A 5330-nucleotide genomic window follows, 5' to 3' on the forward strand; every position below is an offset into this window, starting at 1 on the left:
GTTGGGGCTCCCGAAAAGAGCACAAAAGTCCGTTAGAATGGGAGCTGCTGAAACGTGCGGCTTAGCAGTGCATCGCCACAACCGGAAGTCTCAGTCAGCGTGAAATTAATAGATTCAAATCATTACTCTCGGTCCAAGACGATTTTTTGTGTACCTTCAGGCCAGCTGAGGTAGGAGATGAAGAGAGGGCAGATTGGGCAGAGCTTCATGAAAGGCAAAAATGTAAGTCATGAAGACCAAGAGTTGTGACCCACTACCGCAACCCCCAGAAATAACCATACCGACTCCCCCACCATTAACCACAGAGAAAGTTGTACCCGTTGTGGTGAACCGCTGTAATAGGAGATGTGAGGTAGGACCTGCACTACAGGTTCGCCGGTAGCCCCTGCCAGCTGGCTCCGCCCACGGAGAACTGTATAAATATGCATGACCTCCAGTGCCCTGCCATTTCGCCAGCTGCAGCAGGAGGCCACGCATCTGACTGTAATAAAGCCACAGTTGTACCCAACTTTAGTCTTTGTGCAATTGATCGTGCATCACCCGTTACACCACTGGATCCACCCCCAGTACCAATGCACCCAGTCACCGCTGAGAGAAGTGTAGGGGATAGGCCCGGCAATTACCCATACAACTCCGCTTACAGTGACCCAATTGAGTGATGCCTGCAATAAAATCACCACTTGTAAGCCTACTGCGGACCCACTCTGCTTCTTTGAGGATATTAGACAGCAGAAAATAATGTATGGGCTAGACGAATGGGAGGAGATAAAACTCATAGTAATGTGCCTTAGTCCGTCAGTCAGGTCAGCTTTACCATCGCCCAAAAACGTGGGAGAAGAAACTTTAGAGGAAATTAAAGAGCCCATATTAACAGCAGTAGGATACAAAATGGGGGATCCTGTAGATGGTTTAAACAAATGTAGACGACAAAGGAAAGGGGAACATCCGACCGCCTTGGTGGGTCGGCTCTGGATTCATTTTAAAGGGGTGTTTGGAGACTTACAACGCTCTGCATTAGATGATTCTGACTCCTCCAATTGGGCACGGACAATAGTATCCCACGCTACCCAGGCAAAAAGGCTTGCATAAACCAAACAGAGTGAAGATGCTGTGCAGTGCCTTGATTACGGAGGCCGAGGTCATATCGGGGCAGGGGACAGCGAATGGGAAGCGGGAGAATTCGTCGATGACAGTGAGGAAGTAGATGTTGCGGTTGGTGGACGGGAGGGGCCCTTTGAAGTCCACGCTTAGTCGCTCAAAGGGCACAGAGGCTTTCACCAGGCGAGCCTTGTCTGGTCGATAGAAGTGCGGTTTGCACTCCGCACAGATCTGGCAAGCCTTGGTCATGGCCTTGACCTCCTCGGTGGAGTAAGGTAGATTGCGGGACTTGATGAAATGAGCAAGCCAGGTGACCCCCGGGTGACAGAGGTCATCGTGGATGGCCCGCAGACGGTCTTTCTGCGCGTTGGCGCACGTGCCGCGGGACAGGGCATCTGGGGACTGGTTGAGCTTCCCCGGACGATATGTAATATCGTACGTGTAGGTGGAGAGTTCATCCTCCACCTCAAAATGTTATTATTTTTTATTTTGCCCCGTTGTGTGTTATCAAACATGAAGGCTACCGACTGTTGGTCGGTGATGAGGGCGAACCTCCTACCGGCTAGGTAGTGCCTCCAGTGCCGCACGGCCTCCACAATGGCTTGTGCCTCCTTCTCGACTGCAGAGTGCCGAACTTCCGAGGCGGTGAGGATTCGGGAGAAAAGTGCTACTGGCTTGCCTGCCTGGTTGAGGGCAGCAGCCAGGGCGACGTCTGATGCATCGCTTTCTACCTGAAAGGGGATGGTTTTGTCCACTGCGTGCATGGCGATGATATTGGCCTTGATACGACTGAAGGCTGATCGGGCCTCAGCCGTCAGGGAAAAAACCGTGGTCCTAATGAGTGGTCGGGCTTTGTCCGCATATCTGGGGACCTACTGGGCATAATAGGAAAAGAGCCCCAAGCACCGTTTGAGGGCCTTGAGGCTACGGGGAAGGGGAAGTTCCTTAAGGGGGCGCATGCGGTCGGGGTCTGGGCCAAGGACCCCGTTTTCCACGACATAGACGAGGATGGCAAGTCGGGTTGTGTGGAAAACGCATTTCTCTTTGTTGTAGGTCAGATTGAGGGCCCGGGCGGTCTGGAGGAACTTTTTTAGGTTAGCGTCATGGTCCTACTGGTCATGGCCGCAGATGGTGACATTGTCCAAGTACGGGTATGTAGCCCGCAAACCGTACTGGTCCACCATTTGGTCCCAGCGCCCTTTGAAAAACGGAGACCCATTTGTGACGCCAAAAGGGACCCTGAGGAAGTGAAAAAGCCGACCGGCTGCTTCGAAGGCCGTGTAGGGGCGGTCCTCCGGGCGGATAGGGAGCTGATGGTAGGCGGATTTTAGGTCAACCATGGAGACTACCTGGTACTGGGTGATCTGGTTAACCATTTCTGCTATGCGGTGAAGTGGGTACGCATCGAGCTGCGTAAAACGGTTTATGGTCTGACTATAGTCCACCACCATCCGTTTCTTTTCCCCAGACTGGACTACCAATACTTGTGTTCTCCAGGGGCTGTTGCTAGCCTCTATGACCCCTTCTTTCAGCATCCGCTGAACCTCTGATTTCCTAAAAGTCATATCTTGGGCACTGTACCACTGACTCCTGGTGGCAACGGGCTTACAGTCGGGGGTGAGGTTCGCGAAGAGAGGGGGTGGGGCAATGTTAAGTGTTGCCAGGCTGCATACCATGAGTGGGGGCAGGTGTCTGCCGAACTTCAGTGTCAGACTTCGGTGGCTACACTGAAAGTCCAGACCGAGCAGCAGGGGGGCGCAGAGGTGATGAACGATCAATGACCACTGAAGCGAGGTTGTAGTCCAACTAAAGGCTTTAATAAGCTAGATGTTTCCCCCAGCAGCTCAAGTACAGAATGAAGGCTGCTGGGGCGGCACAGGCTCTTATATCCCGCCTAGCAGGGCAGCGCTACCATACATCTTAACCAATAGAAAGCATACAGTTTCCACCAATGGTGCTCCAGCCGTACCGTAATACCTCTACTACCGCAAGAGGTGAGGGAGGATATACAGTTTGAAACGGGCGTATTTGGCGCCCTGGATCGCGAGGTTCGTGACACAGTACCGCATGATTTGGACCTAGTGGGACCCGGAGGTGAGGGCGATAGTTTGGGAGGAGGGATTGGTGCGCAACGAGCAACGCCTTACCGTTCCTGGGTGGATAAAGCTCTCCGTGCTCCCGGAGTCGAAGAGACAGGTGGTGTCGCGCCCATTGATTTGGACCTGCGTCATGGAGTTCCGCAGGTGCTTCGGCCGTGATTGTTCCAGGGTGATCGCTCCCAGTGGCGGGTAGTCAGAGTCCTCAGCCGAGTCAGACTCACAAAATGGCCACCCGGAGTCACAAAATGGCCACCGCCATCGGTCGCACGTGTCGGATTTTGAAGATGGCCGCCGCCAAGAGGCCAACCCAAGACTCGCACAAAGCCGATGACGTGTCAGAAAGGGCCATGTCCGGCCGGCGCGCAGCTGCGTTGTGGGGCCTGTGGGCCTGGGAGCTCGATTTTTGGGCCTGATGAGACTTTTGTTTCTGCCTTGGCCCCAGCCAGGCAGACCTTTGCGAAATGCCCCTTCTTTCCGCAGTCGTTGCAGATAGCGGAGCGGGCTGGGCAACTCTGACGTGGGTGCTGGCCTTGCTCACAGAAATTGCATGGTGTACCCCCGGTGTGAACGGGTCGCCGTGCGACGCAGGCCTGTAGCGTGGCCCAGTCTGGAAGGGACCGAGAGGGGCTCGCAGGGTCCGTGGAGTACGTGCGGAGATTATGGTGGGCCACTTCCAGAGAGTAGGCGAGCGTTACCGTGCCTTGAAGGTCTTTTGCTCCGTCTTCGAGGAGTCACTGCCTGATGTGTGTGGATCGTATACCGGACACAAAAGCACCTCGGATGTGCAAGTTCATATGGACTTCTGCCGTCACCTCCTTGTGGTCGCAGTTCCTAGCGAGCGCGGTGAGTCTTTCCACGTACTCGTCTTACGTTTCCCCGGAGCGCTGCCGGCAGGTCGAGAGCAAATGCCGGGTGTGTACCTTGTTTATTGGCTTAACGAAGCACTTCCGCAGGATTTCGACCGCTGCCTTGTACGTGGTGGCCTTCTCGATCGCGGAGGAGAGTCTGTGGCTCACCCAGGTGTGTAGTAGGCTCAGCTTTCGAGTTCCGTCGACTGTGGTGTCCGAGGAGTCCAGATAGGCCTCAAAACACCGAAGCCAGTATTTAAACATTTCTGCGGCCTCCGGTGACCGAGCGTCCAAATTGAGCTTCTCCAGCTTTAGACCGCTGTCCACCTTGAAGTAGTCTGCTAATTAAATTGAGATACCCTCAATTACAACTCGAGAGAGATGATTGGTAATACAAAGGCTTTAATTAGCAGAGAACCAGTCAGCTACCGAGAAGTGTGCTCTCTGCACACTGCCCACTGGACATTACCTTATATATGGCTCCCTGGGGGGTGGAGCCGGAGGCGGAGTCCCCCAGGGTTCCAAACCCGGTCTTAAAGGGATCATTACATTAAAGGTGCAGTAACCATTCATCACAGTTATCAATCTGGTTCTCTTCTGGCTCTGGTCTTCCTTCTGTTGGTAGCGTGATGGTCTCCTTCGTCGACTGGTGAAGGGTCACTGTTGTTGGTTGCTGCTGCAGAGAGAGATTCTAAGGTGGTGCAGCACCTTTAAACCTGCTTGAATTTCGTCCCCTTTGATGGTCGGTCTCTGGGTCATTTGTCAATCAATTGATCAGGGCTCGATCAACCTGATCGATCAAGTCCAATTAGGGACTGCCACATCAATTTTGTTGTGGGCTTTCAGTAGCCATGCCTGCAAATGTTGGGGCCATATAGACCCTTCCAAATAAGGAGCTTCGGTGCTGCTGTTTCTGGTAAACAAGTGTGATGGACAGGACAGTTCTATTGTTCCTGGGCTAGCCTGGAGATGGCCTTTTGCCTATGTTATTTGCATAAACCTGTGAAATCTTTTGAAGTCTGTGAAGCCTTTTGCTGCAACTTTGTTTGATCTGTTCTGCTGCCTGCTTGTCCACAAAATCTGACCACTTTTCCCAGCATCCCTTGCTGGACACCATTTTAGGTAGCAGCAGAGGGAAGTAAGAGACTACAGTATGTTGTGTTTCACGGAGACATGGCTCACCTCTTCCTCACCGGACGGTGCCATACAACCTGAAGGATTCTCAGTACACCGGACGGACCGCAAGGCGTCATCAGGCAAAGCAAAGGATGGAGGGGTTTGCCTC

The sequence above is a fragment of the Scyliorhinus torazame genome, chromosome 2 (assembly GCF_047496885.1).
Source record: "Scyliorhinus torazame isolate Kashiwa2021f chromosome 2, sScyTor2.1, whole genome shotgun sequence".
In the NCBI taxonomy this organism is placed as follows: domain Eukaryota; kingdom Metazoa; phylum Chordata; class Chondrichthyes; order Carcharhiniformes; family Scyliorhinidae; genus Scyliorhinus; species Scyliorhinus torazame.